This window comes from Rhinopithecus bieti, unplaced genomic scaffold, assembly GCF_001698545.2.
Source record: "Rhinopithecus bieti isolate Rb0 unplaced genomic scaffold, ASM169854v2 scaffold_19723, whole genome shotgun sequence".
NCBI lineage: Eukaryota > Metazoa > Chordata > Mammalia > Primates > Cercopithecidae > Rhinopithecus > Rhinopithecus bieti.
The window spans coordinates 1,187,703-1,205,360 of NW_016809579.1; the positions used below are offsets into that span (position 1 = coordinate 1,187,703).

Here is a 17,658-nt window from a genome sequence, read left to right on the forward strand (position 1 = left end):
CTTTACTTCCAATGTTGTCTCCCCACAGGTGATCCTGGCCGTCTGTCCTGGGGACACAGACACTGACTGTGGCTGAGTCACATCATAGGAGGCCGCAGAGCCTGCAAAGGAAAAGAAAGAAAAAAAGTAGAGGTTAACTTGCAGGTGAAAGACCCTTTTTGTGAAATCCCTGCCCTGTTGTCCGGACAAGCTCCAGAGAGTCTGTGAACCCTCAGCGTATCCCCTGCAATCAGCCCCAGTGCCAGTGGCCAATGGACTTTCCTGTTGTGTGGAGCCTTTGAACTGAAAACCCACTACTCTCTCCTGGCAGGTGCTGCCCTCATGCCCTCACGAGTCTTTGAGCAGCGTGTGGGGGAATTTTAGCCCCACCAGTGTCTGACCCTACAGCAGGGTCATGACCATCCTGCCCACCACAGGCAGGGCCCTCCTGAGCTAAGAGTTAAGGCCACACTGCACCCAGATCCCTGGGGCTGGGCAGGTTGGTGAGACCCTGGGGGCAGCACCTGTGCAGTAAGCGAGGAGGCCGAGGAGGAGAAGGGTCCAGGCCATGGCTGAGGCACCGCCAGTGCTGCTTCCTGAGGCCCAGACTGGGCAGGTTCCTCCCAGGCCTCTCTTATCTTCTTACTGGAGAGAGCGGCCTGTGATGCAAATCAGTGGTCAGGGGCTGCTGCTGGAGGAGATCTGTGGTTTCCTGAGAAGGGCTCAGCCCCGAAGGAAACAGAAGGAGGAGGGATGGCCCCTGCTTACCCACCTCCTCAGCCCATGCGATTCTCCTTCACCCACTAGTCCCATGGTCTGGGCTCACATCTTTACCCAGGTTGTGCCCAGCCTTGCTCCTTGGCTGGGTTGGTCATAGGAAAGCTCAGAGGTGACTTTCTCTATTTTCCAGGGGATATAAAGTCCTTTCTATGGGATAGAGTTTGGCTGTGGTTCAAGAGGTTGCCAGAGTCACAGTGGTGAAAGGGGAATTATCTGGGGTCCACAGTCCCCTCATCCATTCCATCCTTGCTAAGGAGGGAGGTGGTTAGCTTTTTTCTGCTTCTCTAATAATGTCCTGATTATAAATATTTTATGTCAGACATGAGACGTACGGTATAGGCGAAATCCGTTTTGAAGTCACATTCGAGAGCCCAATGCAGGGACCCTCTTCATTCTCACTCATGTCCAAGACACATCCAGAGCCCAATGCAGGGACCCTTTTCATCTCCCTCAGGGGACAGCACAAGCCTTGGATAGGTGCAGGCCCCACTCCAGGGCACAGCACTTTTGTCCTAGAGGAGAATGCAATCCTTGGTTGCCAAGGGCACACAGAATTTTGGAAGATCCATGGGATGCAGTAAGTTTCTGCCTCAGCTGTGAGTTCTAGTGTCAAGTCATGGGTGCTGTGCCTCAGTATCCCCAGGGTGCTGTCAGGACCAGGGACAGATCAGGAGGCAAAGGAAATTTTTGCTTCATGAGAGAATGAGAGGGGGCTGCAAACCCCAAGGCCCAGGAAACGAATGTTTATTATAACTAAGTTGTCTTCAGTTGCTGGGAAAATGTATGGATGTATACAAACTTCAGTCAACGAAAGATTACTGAGTAAGTGTTTTGTGCTCATAAGGAAATCAAGAAATGTGAATTGGCAGGTTCCCCAGAACAGAGTCGGGGAAGACTGGGAACAGTGGACGTTGAGGGGTAGCCAGGGAAGGAGAAGCCGCTGTGTCTGCAGGATAAGGGCTCCCCAAGCAAGGGCAGGGATGTGGGACACGTGTGAATACAGGATGGGATGACATGTGTGACTGTGAGATGGGGGCCAGGGCGATGGGAAGAGGCAAAGTGCCTGAATCTGTGTCGGTAAAATAGGATCGTCTCCAAGAGTCAGATCTGAGAACCAGGAAGTCAGAATTTAAACATCGGTGTCAGGGACAAATACTATAAGAAAAAAGGAACTTCATTCCCTCCGGATCTCAGGTCGTGGTCGCTGACCCTCCCAGTATGTGAACATCTCCGTGATGCCAGGCCCACCCCATCCAGAGGTGTTTTTGTCAGGTTACTCTCTGCTGCCCCCTCGTGGCCACCTACGCTGGCTACTGGAGGCTCAGGGCCCTCCTGGGTACAGGTGTTGCTTCAGATTCTGCTGCTCAAGTCCCTGATTCCTTCATTCATGGACTGCTGACCTCAGGGAAGAAATTCCTCTTCTCTGTGTGGCCCCTTCCTGCCTCAAGACCCAGCACAAGGCGCTCAAGATTCCTGATGGAAATACAAACACTTTATGTAGTAGTGGAGGTTCCAGGTTCGTTCTCAGGCTCCTTGCACGTCTCTCTGGGTGGCGGGTGGTCCTGAAGGGGGATTGGGCCTTGGTACTGAGGGATGCAGGACTCACGGGTGGCTTTGACTGGTTCTGGATACAAATACAGGGCCAGCGTGGGTTGGTGGTGACTCCTGCAATAAAACAGAGACAGAAGCTCATTCACTCAGCAAATATTTTCCCCTGACCCACTCTGTCCTGGCAAGACAGCTTTTTAGGAATTCAGCATGAGGAAGACAGAGTCCTTGCTCTGAGGAATTTCCTGTCCTATTCCTGGGTCAATGCAGTAACCAGTGCGTGGGTCCAGACCAGGACCCAGCCCCTCCCTAGTTCACCTGGCCCTGAAGACACTCAGGGGAGTTGGTCCTGGTCACTCCCCTGTACCTGATGCCCACCAGTCAGCCCTGTGGGGACCCCTCCTGCTGCCTGTGTGTCTGGTCCTGGGCCCGCTTTCTGGGGCCCCACTGGGTCACTCAGCCCTGCTTTCCCTGAAGTTCTAGAGCTTTGCTGACCCAGAAGCAGAGAATTCAGGGAGTGCACTTGACAAGGAAAGGAAGGGCCTGTGAGAGGGAGTGACAATCTCAAGGCCACTGGGGAAGGAAGAAAGAAGAGCAAGACCAAGGAAGTCCTAGGCCCTAAATGATGAGCTCTTCTGAGTGTCCTGGGACCTGCCTGAACTTGGGAAGGGGACGTGGGAAAATCCTGAGCCAAATTTTTGAGGTCCTGATGCAGACAGCTTCCCCTCGTCAGTTCCTCCAGCTGCCTGTGGGGAGTGCAGCTCTACCTGGACATGCAGCCAGTCAGGGCCTGGGTGGGCAGCCAGCTCCCTGAACTCATTGGCTGATTAGAAGACTCAAAGGATGTTACTCCAGATTTTAATCAAACATAGGCCTTTTACCTGACACATTTTTAACATAATGTTTAAGGATTAGGGATCCCCTATAAAAATGATCTGTCTATGTTAATATTTTATTATGTCAATTAATGAGTTGTAGATATATTAATACAATAGTATTTCTTGGGGCTTTTTTGAGCAGAGTACCATTTCCTTTTCCATTTTTCCCATTTCCATGAGGTATGGGCACAAATACAAGCCATGAGCCTTGATATGGGAAGCCTCTGCTTTTCCTGTTCAATATGTCCCACAACTGACATGCTTACCTTGTGCAGGTGTCCTAAAGTGCATCAGGAGAAACATCGGTTGAAGCAGAAGGCAGAGAAATGTCACCTATGGTATGACTTTACCCAAGAGCCACACAAGGTATTTTCTCATGGAGCAAATAGATGATACTCACACGCAGGTGACCTTGCACAGGTATGACTGAGTCATTCCAGGTCAGATATGAGCTGAGCAAGTTTGCTTCCCAGTGACCAAGGTGGTTTCTGTCCCGCTCACCCCTCTGAGAAGCTCCCTCTTTGCTCCTGGTTCTTCCTGCTGGGAAGATGCTCTTTTTTGGGGGAAATGCAGAGCTCGGCCTATCATGGGAGAATGAAGGGATCTTGTCTGTGAGCTTTGAACCTCCCAGACTCACAGGTCCTTATTCTTCTCTGGACGCAAAATTATCAGGCAGCAGAATAACAGAGCAACGGCCTCTTACCTGACCCAGGTTATGCTGAAAAGGGTTTCCTAGTGCAAATCTCCCAGACGGTCTCCAGGAGCCTGAGACTGGCTGAGTCAGTCCTCACTGAGGCCCAAGCAGCAGGGAAACGTGTGAAGCTTCCCTCTTATGTCGTGGTTCATCCAAAGATTGAGTTTTCTTTGAAATTCCAAAATCCTGTCTCTTGAAATTCGGAGCCTTGCAGAGATGTGTTCACTGCTTCAAGTGGTGGAAAAGTCTCCAGATGGAGGAGTTCCTGCATCCATCTGCACTTTCAAAAGTCTGTAATTTAGAGGTCAGGCATGTTTGTAGAGCAGAAGCTGTAATAAAGTAGGTGTGGAAGAGTATGTTAGATAAGCAAGGGAGATGGTGAGAGAGACCATGAAAGCTTCCCAATCCCCCTCACCTCTAACCCACATGGTTCACATCTCCCAGGAACATACAGATGAGGGGGCCATGGACAGCAGAGACTGAGAGCTGGAAATTCCATATTTGGGACCACAGGTTTCTTCATCTTCCTGTTCCACCAGCAGATCTAATCCCCTTATGCACATCAGAGATAAGGTGTCCTCAGCCACCATCTATCCCTCCATGTGACTGAGGGTCCAACAGCTATGAATGACCTTTTTCTTGAGAATCAAATTTGGATGTAGACTCAGCAGTGGATATGGTCCTCCCAAGCACAGGGATCATTCACAGTGAGCAGCACAGAATCTGCCCCGTGGGCACACTGTGCACGGCTCCACAGCACACCCAGTTTAGCCCTACTGTGTGGAAACAGTGCTGCTGCCAACAGTGAACAATGTCATCATGGGGGGTACTTTTTACAAAACTCTTCACAAGACTTGACAAAGGATGCTGGTTTAGAAATGCTGCCTGGAGACACCTGACCATCAAATATGAACATGAAGTTTGAGTATTCTCCCTGACAACAAATTAACAGCTTCAATAGACATTCCTGGAAAACTGGAAATGTGTGACTTTGGACCAGACAGGAGATCACTGTTAATCAAAGAAAGAGTGAGAGAGACAAACATATAATTGTAGCATACAGAACAGAGAAAATTGTGCTTAGTACATAATTCTTCCATTTTTAACAGTTCTCTGCTTTCAAAATTAAACTAGTATTACCTTGCTTCCAGAGTATGCAATATTTTTATTATGGTAAAATAAACATAACAAAATATTTCATCCTTTTATTCGTGTTTAAGTATGTAATTAAGTGGCAGTTAGTACAGTAGAAGTGTTGTGCAGTCATCACCACTATCTAACCCCAGAGCTTTTTCATCAGTGCACACAAAACCTCTGTATCTATTAGACAGCTACTTTAGAAACTTTGGACATTGTGGACAAAATGACAAGTCTGTGATAAAAAGAAAATCCCAAGGATGAACCAAAGACGGTGTTAGCACTTCAACCCCAGCTTCTGTGAAATCTCAGCACAGTAGTGGGGGGTATTCCTCATCCGGGAACCCGGATGAGACGCAGTCCCTGGGGCCTTTTCTGGGCTGTTTCTTCCCAAGGAGCAGAGGAATTTCAACAGGACTGTGACCTCTGAGACAGCTCTCTCCTCTCTGACAGTACATGTGATTAAATCTGGGGTCCTCATTTTCAGTTCACTGAACTGATCTCTACAATAGTTGAAGGATCCTGGAAGATGAATTTGGATTTGTACAGATCCAGACAGGCAACAGTGGCATTTGCAGTATCTGTGCCAGATGGGGATCTCCTGAAACAGAACGCTATGGCTGCAGGTGCACAGTTACACCATTGAAGCAGATACTGAATTCTTGTCTATTCCCCTCAGAGACTAGGATCAGAATCAGTGCGCATTCATGTGGGATGGACAACCGTATACATTCACACTTTTTCTGCCGAGCATCATTAGCTCTGCCTTCCCTGTCATGATATCATTATGGGGGTTCAGACCATCTGGACATCAGAGTTGAATCACATGTACATCATGGGCACGGCCTATTGGAAGGTTTTGGGAGATCCGCGCACTTTTGAGAGTGGGAAATAAACTAAGATGTTAAATAAACTAAGATGTTTTCCTCCTTTCAATATTAGCCTGAAATTTGGGAGTTTAGTTGTCTGGAGCAGCTGAGACTCTCCTACAACATAAACAACATGTTATTATACCCTTCAATTCCTTCCAGGAAGAGAGAGACACAAGGTCTATAAAGGTCTAGTGGTAGCATATTTTACACTTGGGGATGTGACTCTGACCCATATCTCAGGAGCCATAAATATCACCCATTGTTTTCCAGGCCCAGAGCATTGAGGCTCTGCAGCAGGTGCAGGCAGGGTTGTGAGTGCCCTGCTGCTGGGACCAGAGAATCCAGCTGACTACCGTGGTAACTGAAACCTTCTGCACATGGTAAACCCCACTGGAGAATCCCAATGTAGACTCCAGGGGTTTTAGAAGAAGGCCATGTCATGTGCAGTAGAGTATTACTTCCCTTTGGAAAAACAGCTCCTCTTGTCTTACTGGGCCCTGGGAGAGACAGGATAACACTGGACATCAAGCGACCATGTTGCCAGAACTGCCAGATCCCCCCAGTTGTGAGCTCAGACAGGCTAGCAGTGATCTCTGGTGAGATGAATGTGACACATCTAAGGCAGAGCAGGGTCAGGGCTCCAGGACTCAGTCACCTGCGTAAACAGCTGGTCTACATTTGTGTTCTCATTTCCCTTCCACCAGTGCCTCTCCCTGGCTTCACACATATGTCTTACGGGTGGAGATGGGGCTGAAGCAGGTTACTCCACAGCACTTGTCACGTTAAGGGGTAAGATGAGACCAGCATTGTACAATCACAACTAGACTACTGTCTAGTCACCATATTAGACATAAAAAATAAAAAGGTAAATCAGTTTCAATAATATACTGTATTTAACACAAAGTGTGACAAATAATATTTACACATGAACACAATCTAAAATTATTTATGAGATATTTTATAGACATTTTCATAGCTACTGTTACCATTATTATTTTGAGGAGATTCTTTATGTTGGGATTGTGTGGTTGATGGAGGTTTGAAGGAGTCTGATTAACAAGGGTGACCTGTGCTGGCTTCGTAAGTGTCAACTTTGATAAGCTGAAGGAGGGATGAAAGCGTGATTATTTGTGCATTATGTGCAGGGTGGAGGTGAGCAGCATCCATCCTACAGCTGCCCCTGTGGGTGCATCTCTGATCTCTGCATGGGGTGATGGTGCTCCCCTTTCAGTGGATTGCTTGCAGGAGAATCAGACTCTACCTCTCCTTCAGGACTCCTAGAACCTTGTATGTCAGGCTCCATTTTCATTTTCTAAGAATACAAGGAACACTCAGATATAAATGGCCATTTGGGTGTTCACAATGGAAATTTGGTAAATTTGCTCGTGTTTCCACATCAGGTCTATGGTATTTCATTTTGGTGACAGCTGGCCATCTTAGTTTGGGTTCCCTGGAAGAAGACTCTGAGATAAGGATGTGCATGCACAGAAGATCTGGAAGGAGTGAGGGAGGCATCACCCGCAGAAGGAGACCCTGGCCCACAATAGGGTTGCAACGGAGGCCTCAGGCATCCACGATGGGAGGTCTGGAGCTGGAAGGCCTTTCAGTGTCATCCTGTATTAAGACAGGGCCTTGGGTTCTTGGCTCAGGCAGTCATCAAATTAAAACTCTCAAAACTGGGTCTAAATATGAGGAAGGAAGTTTTCTGGAACCAATAGCACTTCCCAGTGAGGGCACAGTTCTGAGCTCCTAGAAGCTCCCAGCAGTTGAGGGTGGGTGAGCTCAGAAAAGGGTATTGAGGCTGATCCCTCAGTGTCCCCTCCTCTGCTTTTCTTGTTCAAGATCCCAGGCTGCCATGGAAGCCTGGAACCTCAGGTGTTGAGCTGAGGTGGACAGTTTTGGGGACTGAGGTAGGCTGTTTGGAAGAAGTGACCCAATCACCATCATGTGGAAATCTAAGGCCAAGTGATGTTTCTCTACATCTCTCTCATCTTCCATCCAGTTCTTACTTCCCCAAATCACTCCAGAGGCCTAAAAACACCAGTAAATTCTGATTATAGCAGCCCTAAATCTACTCCTGATCCACCCTCTCCAGAGCCAACCTGGTTGGCTGGATGAAAGGATGGCCTGGAGGTCTCAGATCCAGTAGAACTCGGCCAGACCTGCTCATGGCTTGGTCCACAGTCTTCCTGGTGCTGGAGGAAGAACATGACACAGACGAAAAAGGGGTTTGTGTCTCACTTCTCCATCTGCCTGTGTCACTGTGGGATTGTTCTCATTCCCAGAAAAACAGTAATAGTCAGCCTCGTCTTCACTCAGGCTGCTGCTGATGGTCAGGGTGTTTGTGTCCCCTGAGGTGGACCCAGAGAATTGCTCAGGGATTCCAGAGGGTCGCTTACTATCTTCATGTATCACCAGCACAGGGGCCTGGCCGGGCTTCTGCTGGTACCAGTCAGCATAATTTTCCTTCAGTACATCTCCAGAGCAGGTGATCCTGGCTGTCTGTCCTGGGGACACTGACACCGAGGGTGGCTGTGTCAGCTCATAGGAGGCAACAGAGCCTGCAGGAGAGGACAGGAGAGGGGGCTTGAAGATAACAAACCCATTCCAGTGGTGTCACCCTGGGGCTCTGCCTGGGCTGAGCTCAGGGTTCCGGGCAGGACAAGCTCAGAGGCCTAAAAGGGCTGAGCCTGGGGCAGGGCCTGGGGGCAGCACCTGTGTAGAGGGTGAGGAGCGGGAGCAGGAGTGTGGTCCAGGCCATGGTGAGACACCCAGAGCTCTGCCTCCTGAGCCTGCAGCACAGCTGGGCTCCCCAGTCCTCTCTTATTTCCTCTCAGGTCCACTGGAGCAGTGCATCCTTGGTGTTTATGCAAATTTACTTCTCTGGGACTCCTCATGGTGGGATATCTGTCAAGCCAGCTCTGGGGTAGCACAAGAAAGTAAGAAAGAAGGAATGAGTCCCCAACTTCCTTCATCTGCTTCTGTAGTCAGAAAATCAGCTTTGGCCTCCGAGGCCTGTGATCACAGTCACCTGCCTGGGTATTGACAACATGGTTGCTGTCTCAAACCTCTGTGTCATGTGATCTGTCCTAGGCTACATTGAGCAGGGCTGTAGACCTTCCAGGAGCCTGGTCTGGGGCTGAGCTGGGCCCTGCTGAGAGATCATTGATGACACCTGACTCAGCAGCAAGTGCACCAAAGATGCGTCATCTTTCTCCTCTTTCATCTCCGCTCCGGATGCCCCAGAATCACTTGGCCCCATCCTGGTAATTTTATGTACGTGATGTACTGTGTTTTTAGGACACTTATTAATCATTGCCGTTGAAAGAGTTTTGTCATTTGAGCAACCACACACATTGTGGATGCATCCCAATCCCTAGTCTCATTTGACATGCGCTGCTACTCTTTCCGTGGTATCCCCCAACCCCACAGTAGACCAACAATTGCCATCCTCAGCTCTTCCTTTATTTATTCACTTTTTCTCATCAATGTTTCATGTAAACTTGCTAAAAGAACCAGATGATCACACTGTACTGAAAATCTAATTTTTGGTCCCGTGGTCTCTCTGAGGGTCCCCGGGTCATGGTCTCTGCACAGGACATGAGCTCCAGAAGGTGTGTGTTCAGTAGTTCCTCCAGCCATGCGGATCCTGTCACTGATCAAGGGACAGCCCCGTGATGAGAGCTGTGGACTGGGGCAGGTGAGAATCCCCTTCCATCTGGAGAGCATCGCCTCAAGGAGGCTGGGGATGCCCCATGCAGAGACCAGAGCCCTGATTGCCCCACCCCACCCACCTGAGACTCCCCTGAGCACAGGAGCTCCTCCTTGAGTCAGAGTCCACCTGGAACTGGAAGAAGAGGCAGAGGGAGGAGGGGTCGATTGTCTCTGGAAGTGCCCAGGACAGAGGGTTCAGCTCCCCAGGACACTGCTAGACAGGGAGGGATGAGGCCCTGAGAGTGGCAGGAGGCTCAGGCAGTCATCCTGGGTGAAGGACTTGGGCTCTGGGAGCCCCATCCCCTCAAATTTTGCTCCCTCCTAGAGGACCTCGACCTCTGGGCATCTCCCAGGGATCCCATCCTTGTGGGAGCTGCCCAGGCTGACCCCTGGGCCCAGACTCCTCCAGCTGCATTTCCCAGGCAAAATCCTAACTGTGCCTGGCCTCCTGCCAGTGTCTTGGGGTGAGGATTTGTGTGCTTGACTCTCAGAACGTGGTTACTGCAGCCCGAGGGGGTATGGTGCACTGTCCCGACTTCCGGGCTGAGGACTGATTCTCTGACATCTGTTGAACCCCAGGCTGGCCTCCCTCTTAGGCTCCACCTGGGCAGCCCCAGCCTGTCTCCTGGTTGCTCCTGGATGCTGCTCTGCTACCCCCTGCTGGTGAATGTGACTCACACCAGCAGCTTCCGTCCTCTAGGTGACCTGTAGCACCTGTCACCTCAGAGGCTGTGGACCAGGGAGTCCAGCCTCATTCTATGCCAGTGTGACCCCATCTGCCTTGCTTGGCACAGAGAGGTCACATACACTTGCAGGGAGGTGGGGTAGGTGGCATTGCTATAATGATGTCCCAGGTTTGAAATGCCCTACAACAGTGGTTTGGTTGTCAGGACTAATTAGAGTGAGGCAACTGAAGCTCTTCTGCAAAGCTTTCAAAGTCCAGAGATAGATGCATGCCATTCTTCAACGATTCAGACTTCCTATACACTTAGGAAGCAAACTGGTGCACCTCCCACCTAATAAGAGCAGTTGTGGTTCACTGCGATCACCCCATGTTTCTGGTACTGCAGCTTAGTTGTGAACTAACATCACCATCGTTGCCATGATTAATTTCATGTTTATGTTTATTTCATTCCACACCTCTTAGAGTTTGTGTCAGGAGGATTTCTTCACTAGCCTAATCTGTCTTCCTGACGAAACTGGGATTCTCCTGCTTATTCTCAGATGGGGACCGCTGTTCCTACCATACAGAAAACAAGCTCTTTTTGACCACCTTTCTTGGGATTCCTGCAGAGGAATGATGAGAGATTCCATGTCTGAGGCCCATTGGAGCCCATTCAATGATACCCCCTCATCAGACTTTAACTAATATGCCTTTTGTTGCTTTTCTGTCATGTAATTTTGAATAAAGAAAAAAGATTTTTAAGTTCAGTATAAGCTTCCCCAATTCACAGGAAGTGATACTCAGGTCCCAAGAGACTAAGTGGCTGAGGAGAAGAGAGAGCAGTGGTGGGAAGTGCAGGAGTTGACACAGGTGTCCTGAGTTCTGAACTTGGGACCTTTGGGGCAGAGCTTGACCAGGGTGGGGAGGAAGGGGCATGAGGGCGAGGCAGGCAGCAGGACTGTGTCTCACAAGCACACTGCCATTCCCCGTCACGGTCTGGCCATTCTGAGAAGCCCACTTCAGCCTGCCGAAGGTGGGGGCTGTACCCCAGGTTAGAACTGGAGCATCTGTGGGGATTGAGGGCTGTTTTGGGTGCAGGACTTGGCCTGGCACCTGCTGGTTCTCTCTGCACTTTTGCCTGCCCCAGTCTCTCCTGAGAAGGTGGTGGACAGGTGTCTCATGCCCACCTCTCCTGGGGGCTGCTGAGTCTGTAGGAGACCACAGAACCTGTGGGTTGAGGAGACTTTGGGGCTCATTCTCAGAGAACCATCTCCTGAAGCATCACCTGGGCTTAGGGCCCTGTGGGGACTTATCTCAGGGCAGCATCTGTGCAGAGTGAGGAAAGGTGACAGGTGAGGGGCACAGGCCATGGGGAAATGTCCCAGAGCTTTGTCTCTGGAACCCATAGCTGAGGCCATTTTCCTCAGGCCTTCTCCATACTCTTAAAGGTACCCACAAAAATGCTCCCTCCATCACGCTGGACTGGAGAGAGCTCAGAGGCTCCAGTGTGGGAGTCACGGGTTTGGTTCATGTGGGATTATTCTTCTCATATCTCATAGGGGAGGGATTATTTGAACAAACTCAAAGGAATGACAAGAATCCCATACCCATGGTTGTCTGTGAAGCTCACAGGGGTGGGAAGGTGTCTCCGTGTTGCCAGGGCCCTGGCCATTGTTGTGTCTCAGTCCCCCTTCTGCTGCTCTGTCAGGACCAGACAGGGGTGTACATGTGGCCCACCCTGAGGAAGGTTCTATATGAGCATAACAATCGTTAATGACCCTTACTCAGCACTGACTATGGCCTGTGCCTTGCCTGTTTCTGGTCCCTGCCCCCACAAACTCATTTAAGCCAGAAGCACATCTGAGGGAGGAGGTAAGTGAGGAAAATAGAAAAGTTTTGAATTTGGGACATTTGATACTTGAGACATTCCTTGGCAATGCCAGCATGCACATGTACACACAAGCACACACACTCAGACACAGGCATGTGCATTTACCACAGGCACACACATCAACACACAGGCATATGCATTTACACACATGCATACACGTTGCACTGCTTTGTGCACAGGTGAAAAGGGAGCACAGCCTTCATCCTGCTGTCCTGTTCTATGGGCTTTCTGTTGCAGGCACATGAATGAGTTCTGAGAGACATCACCAGGATGTGTCCCAGCAGAACTGCAGCAAAACCACTTTGTCTTGTCCAACTGTGTGATGTATGTTACACTCCTACTTGCCTTCCTAGACCTGGCCTTGCTTGGGACTTCCTGGTGCTGGGAGGAGATGCCCAGTTCTGCAGAAACAGTCAGGACAATCTGCTCGAGATTGGCAATTAGTTTTTGTCCTGTGGCATGGACAAGTCTGGGGTCAGAGCCGTGGCCTGAGGCAGGTGAGAAGCCCCGTCCCTCTGGAGAGTGTTTCCTCAATGAGGCTGGTGATGCCCCATGCAGGGACCAGGGCCCCAAATGCCTCACCCCACCCACCTGAGACTCCCCTGAGTACAGGTGCTGCCCTTGACTCATAGTCTGCCTGGATCAGTAAGGAGAGGCAGAGGGAGGGTGTATCTGAAAGTGCCCAGGATAGAGGGCTCAGCTCCCAAGGATGCTGCTGGACAGTGAGGGACGAGGCCCNTTGGCAATTAGTTTTGTCCTGTGGCATGGACAAGTCTGGGGTCAGAGCCGTGGCCTGAGGCAGGTGAGAAGCCCCGTCCCTCTGGAGAGTGTTTCCTCAATGAGGCTGGTGATGCCCCATGCAGGGACCAGGGCCCCAAATGCCTCACCCCACCCACCTGAGACTCCCCTGAGTACAGGTGCTGCCCTTGACTCATAGTCTGCCTGGATCAGTAAGGAGAGGCAGAGGGAGGGTGTATCTGAAAGTGCCCAGGATAGAGGGCTCAGCTCCCAAGGATGCTGCTGGACAGTGAGGGACGAGGCCCTGAGAGTGGCAGGAGGTTCAGGCAGCCATCCTGGGTGAAGAACTCGGGCCCTGGGAGCCCCGTCACCTCACACTGTGCACCTTCCTAGAGCACCTCAACCTCGGACGTCTCCCAGGGAATCCCCTTCCTGAAGAAGCTGCCCAAGTTGACACCTGGGTTCAGCCTCCTCCAGCTGCATTTCCCAGGTGAGGTCTTCACTGTGCCAGGCTTCTGTCAGTGTTCTGAGCTGACACCACTTGAGTCTGATCCTTGGAACATGGTCACTGCAGCCCGAAGGGATAGGATGAACTGTCTTCACTTTCAGTCTGAAGACTGATTCTTGGACACCTGTTGAACCCCAGGCTGACCTTCCTCTTTGCCCCAGCTGGGCAGCCCCAGCCTCTCTCCTGACTGCTCCTGGCTGCAGCTCTGCTGACCCCAGTTGGTGGAGGAGACTCAGCCCAGGAGTTTTTTTCCTTCCAGGTGACCCAACAGCACCCGTCACCTCAGAAGTTGAGGACCAGAGAGTCCAGCTCCATTCTGTGCCAGTGTGACCCAATCTGCCCTGCCCAGTCCAGCACAGAGAGGTCACACATGCAGTACAGTGAGGCGGTGCAGGTGAAATTGCTGTAAAAGTGTCTCAGGGTTGAAATGTCCTCCTCTAATGGGTTTGTTCGGTCAGGACTTATTAGAGTGAGTCAACTGAAGCTCTTCTGCAATACTTTCAAAGTCCAGAGAGACGTGCATGCCATCCTACAGGGACGCAGGCCTTCTATGCACTAAGGAAGCAAAGTGGTGCACCTCCCACCCAGTAAGAGCAGCTATGACTCACTGCCATCATCTGATGTTTCCGGTTCTGCAGCTTAGTTATGAGCTAACATCACCATCGTCGGCATATTAATTTCATGTTTATCTTTATTTCATTCCACACCTCTCAGAGCTTGTGCCGGGAGGATTTCTACCTTAGCCTGGTCTGTCTTGATGATAAAACTGGGACTCTCCTGCTTATACTCAGTTCAGGAACGTAGTTGACATCATACAGAAGGCAAGCTCTTTTTGAGTCTCTTTCTTGGAACCCTGCAGAGGAAAGACAGAAGTTCCATGGCTGAAGCCCATTGGAGCCCATTAAAAGACATCCCCTCAGCAGGCTTTAATTCACATGACTCATTGTTTTTCTATCTTGTAATTTTGAATGAAGAAAAGAGCTTCTTCACTTCAGTATAAGCCTCCTCACTTCACAGCAGGTAACACTGAGGCCAAAAGAGACTAAGTGGCTCAGGAGAACAGAGAGCAGTGGGGGCAAATCCAGGAGCTGACCCAGGTGTCCTGAGTTCTGAACCTAGGCCCTTTGAGGTGGAGCTTAACCAGGGTAAGGAGGGAGGGGGCATGATGGCCAGGCAGGCAGCATGGCTGTGTCCCATGGACAAACTTCCATCCCCTATCATGGCCTGGGCATCCTGAGAAGCCCACTTCAGCCTGCAGAATGTGGGGGTTGTACGCAGGCTAGAGTTGGAGAATCTGTGGGGAGTTGGGGCTGCTTTGGATGCAGGGCCTGGCCTGGCTCCTGCTGGTTCTCTCTGCACTGTTGCCTGCTCCACTGTCTCCTGAGAAGGTGGGGGACAGGTGTCTCATGGCCAGCTCTCCTGGGGGTAGCTGGGTCTTTACGAGACCACAGAGGATTCAGGTTAAGGAGGCTTTGGGACTCATTCTCAGGATCCCATCTCCTGAAGCATCACCTGGGCTGAGCTCAGGGTAAGGACTAGGCTTAGGGTACTGTGGGGGCTTAGCCTGGGGCAGCATCTATGCAAAGAGTAAGGAGAGGTAGCAGGTGATGGGCCAAGGCCAGGGGGAGACATCCTGGAGTTTTGTCTCTGGAACCCATAGCTGAGGCTGGTTCCCATCATATTCCCAAAAGTTCCCATGAAAATGCTCCCTCCATCTCACTGGATTGCAGAGAACTCAACAGGCTTCAGTGTGGGCTTCGTGGGTTTGGTTCATGTGGAATTCTTTTTCTTCTCATATCTCATATGGAAGTGATTGTCACTGCTTATTTGAATAATCTTGAAGGAATGATGGGAATCACAGCCTGGTGTCAGGACACAAGTCAGGAATCTTAGGAGGATTTTGGTCTTACTTCCTCATCGCTTGGGATGTGTGCGACAGCAATAATGATCAGTCTCACTGCTGGGATCCCAGGGAGTCTCAAAGAAGCTCACTTGTCAGACTTCAAGCCTGAGAATCAGTTTTTTGTCTCTTAGTTTTAATCTTTGACCCCACACCTCAGCTGTGTGGGCCTCTACTCTGTTTCTCATGGAACCAGGAGACAAAATTGTTACCCCCAATATTGCTGCGGTTTCAGTAAAACAGATGATGACTGACTGCCAGGTGTTCATGAAGTGGAGGGAGACTGAGTCAGAGCAGTCAGGACCCCAGTCCTGAGGGGATGGACAAATGTGGAGATGAGCAAGTGAGTGACCAAACCTCAGGGTGCTATGGCTTTGATCTTTGTCTCCTCCAAATCTTATGTTGAAGCTGGATCCCCAGTGTTGGAGGTGGGAACTAATGGGAGCTTTTAGGGTGATGGGAGTGGATCTCTCATGAATAGTTTAATGCCCTCACTTGGGGTGAGTGAATTCCCACTGTTTTCACAAGAGCTAGTTATTTAAAAGAGCCTGGCATCTTCCCCTTCTCTCTTGCTTCCTCTGCCCCCATTGACGTCAGCACACACTGGCTCCCCTTCACCTTTCACTGTGACGGAAATTGCCTGAGGTCTTCAGCAAGAGCGGGTGCCACACCTTGAACTTTACAGCCATTGGAACTGTGAGCCAAATAAACCTTTTATTTTCTCTATAAATTACCCAGTCTTGGGTACTTCTTCATAGTAACAGAAAAAGATCTAAGACACAAGGGGAGGAGTGAGAAGTGACCTGTGCTTCTGCAATGTGCTCTCCTTGTGTGAGTCTCCTCTGAGGCTTGAGTGAGCTGGGTGAATAAGAGCTAAGCCACTCAAAGTGTGGTGCTTGGAGGACCAGCAGCATCAGCCTCACCTGGGAGTTGCTGGACACAGAGAATTTGGGGCCACATCCAGAACTGTTGAGGCTGCATCTGTACCTTAACCAGACCCCTCAGGGGCTTGTATGTCCACTAGAATCTCTGCTCTAAGCCACAGTGAAAAATCTCACTTCCTCTACTTTTGACAACAAGCCCTTGTCTCCCCAAGTCCTTCCGAGGCCACCTGGGTCTGGTGCTTAAGAGGCCTGGACTCATCAAACTGAGTTGGATTCACATGCTTGACCCTGTCATGATATGCAAAAAATAAAAAATAAAATGGGCATTTTACAATTCACATGGGTGGTGTGTTGGGGAGGAGAAAATATTTTAATGAGATATCCAGAGAGAAATACATGGCTTATGCCATTTTTTTTTTTTGTTCTCACTCATCTCCAGTAAGTCTTATTTCTCAGACATATTATGTTCTGTTCTGTGTTCCAACCGCCATGTGTTTTTCTCTTTGAAAGCTTTCCTGTGTTTATCCCTATTCTTCACCAAAAACCGGCCTAAATGCTACCTATCCTATCAGTTCCCCGTACTCACCATTTGTCAAGGAAGTGGTCTCTGACCATTAGAACATTTGGAAATGCAGAATAGGAATCTTTTAGTGTTTTGTTTTGTTTTTTTCCGATGGAGTCAAATTAGTTCCACTGTTGACAGTGGTTGTTATCATTTTAAATGTTTACATTGTAAATGGTGCTGTAAGTCCATATGGAATATCCCCAAAGTTGATCCTTGGGCCACAAAGACTTTTTTAAAGCTATTTTTATTTTATTTAATTTAAGTGAGATGAGGGTTCACTCATCTCACTGGGCCTAGTGCGGCCCAGGCTAATCTCAAACTCCTGGGATCAAGTGATTGACCCATCTTAGCCTTCCAAAGAGCTGGGATTACAGGCACGAGCCACCGTGTAAGGCCCCAAAGATTAAAATTCTTCTTATCTGATAATTTTTAAAAAGTTTACCAAATCCTAAAAAATGAAGAGTACTGAACTATTTGTGAAAAGGCCCAACATTAAGCAGAACAGGAAACTCAAAATAAAACTGTGACCAGATAACATTTTTCTGTTTGATAAGCTGGCAAAAATTTACACTTTCAACAATGTACTCTGAACAAGTACTTACGACTGGCATTGAAAATTGGTAGAACCCCTCTGGAGGGGAATCTGACAACAATGGGTGAAAATTACAAACACACATCTTTCTGACCCGCAATTTCACTTTCAGAAATGAATCCTATGCTCATATTCACACAGGAACTCAAAGGAGGCTGCATAGGGATGTTCGCTGCACTGTTATTTAAGATCAAAGTTGGCCGGGCGCGGTGGCTCAAGCCTGTAATCCCAGCACTTTGGGAGGCCGAGACGGGCGGAACACGAGGTCAGGAGTTCGAGACCAGCCTGACCAACATAGTGAAAACCTGTCTCTA

At 49.6% G+C, this 17,658-nt stretch overlaps 1 long non-coding RNA gene and 2 gene segments (V, D, J or C); 1 reads left to right on the forward strand and 2 right to left on the reverse strand.

Moving 5' to 3' along the window:
• The window catches only part of LOC108540637 (Ig lambda chain V-III region LOI-like), a 286,101-nt gene that overhangs the window by 244,300 nt on the left and 24,143 nt on the right, over positions 1 to 17,658 (reverse strand).
• Positions 1 to 17,658, reverse strand: part of LOC108540636 (Ig lambda chain V-I region BL2-like) — a 574,188-nt gene that overhangs the window by 224,940 nt on the left and 331,590 nt on the right.
• LOC108540656 (uncharacterized) lies at positions 56 to 10,944 on the forward strand. 2 transcript variants are annotated; one of them, XR_001888724.1, is made up of 5 exons: positions 56 to 144; positions 3,461 to 3,551; positions 8,982 to 9,164; positions 9,459 to 9,588; positions 10,750 to 10,944. It is a non-coding gene; the product is annotated as an uncharacterized LOC108540656 (long non-coding RNA). The 2 variants fall into 2 exon arrangements; XR_001888723.1 differs by having other exon boundaries at positions 8,982 to 9,154.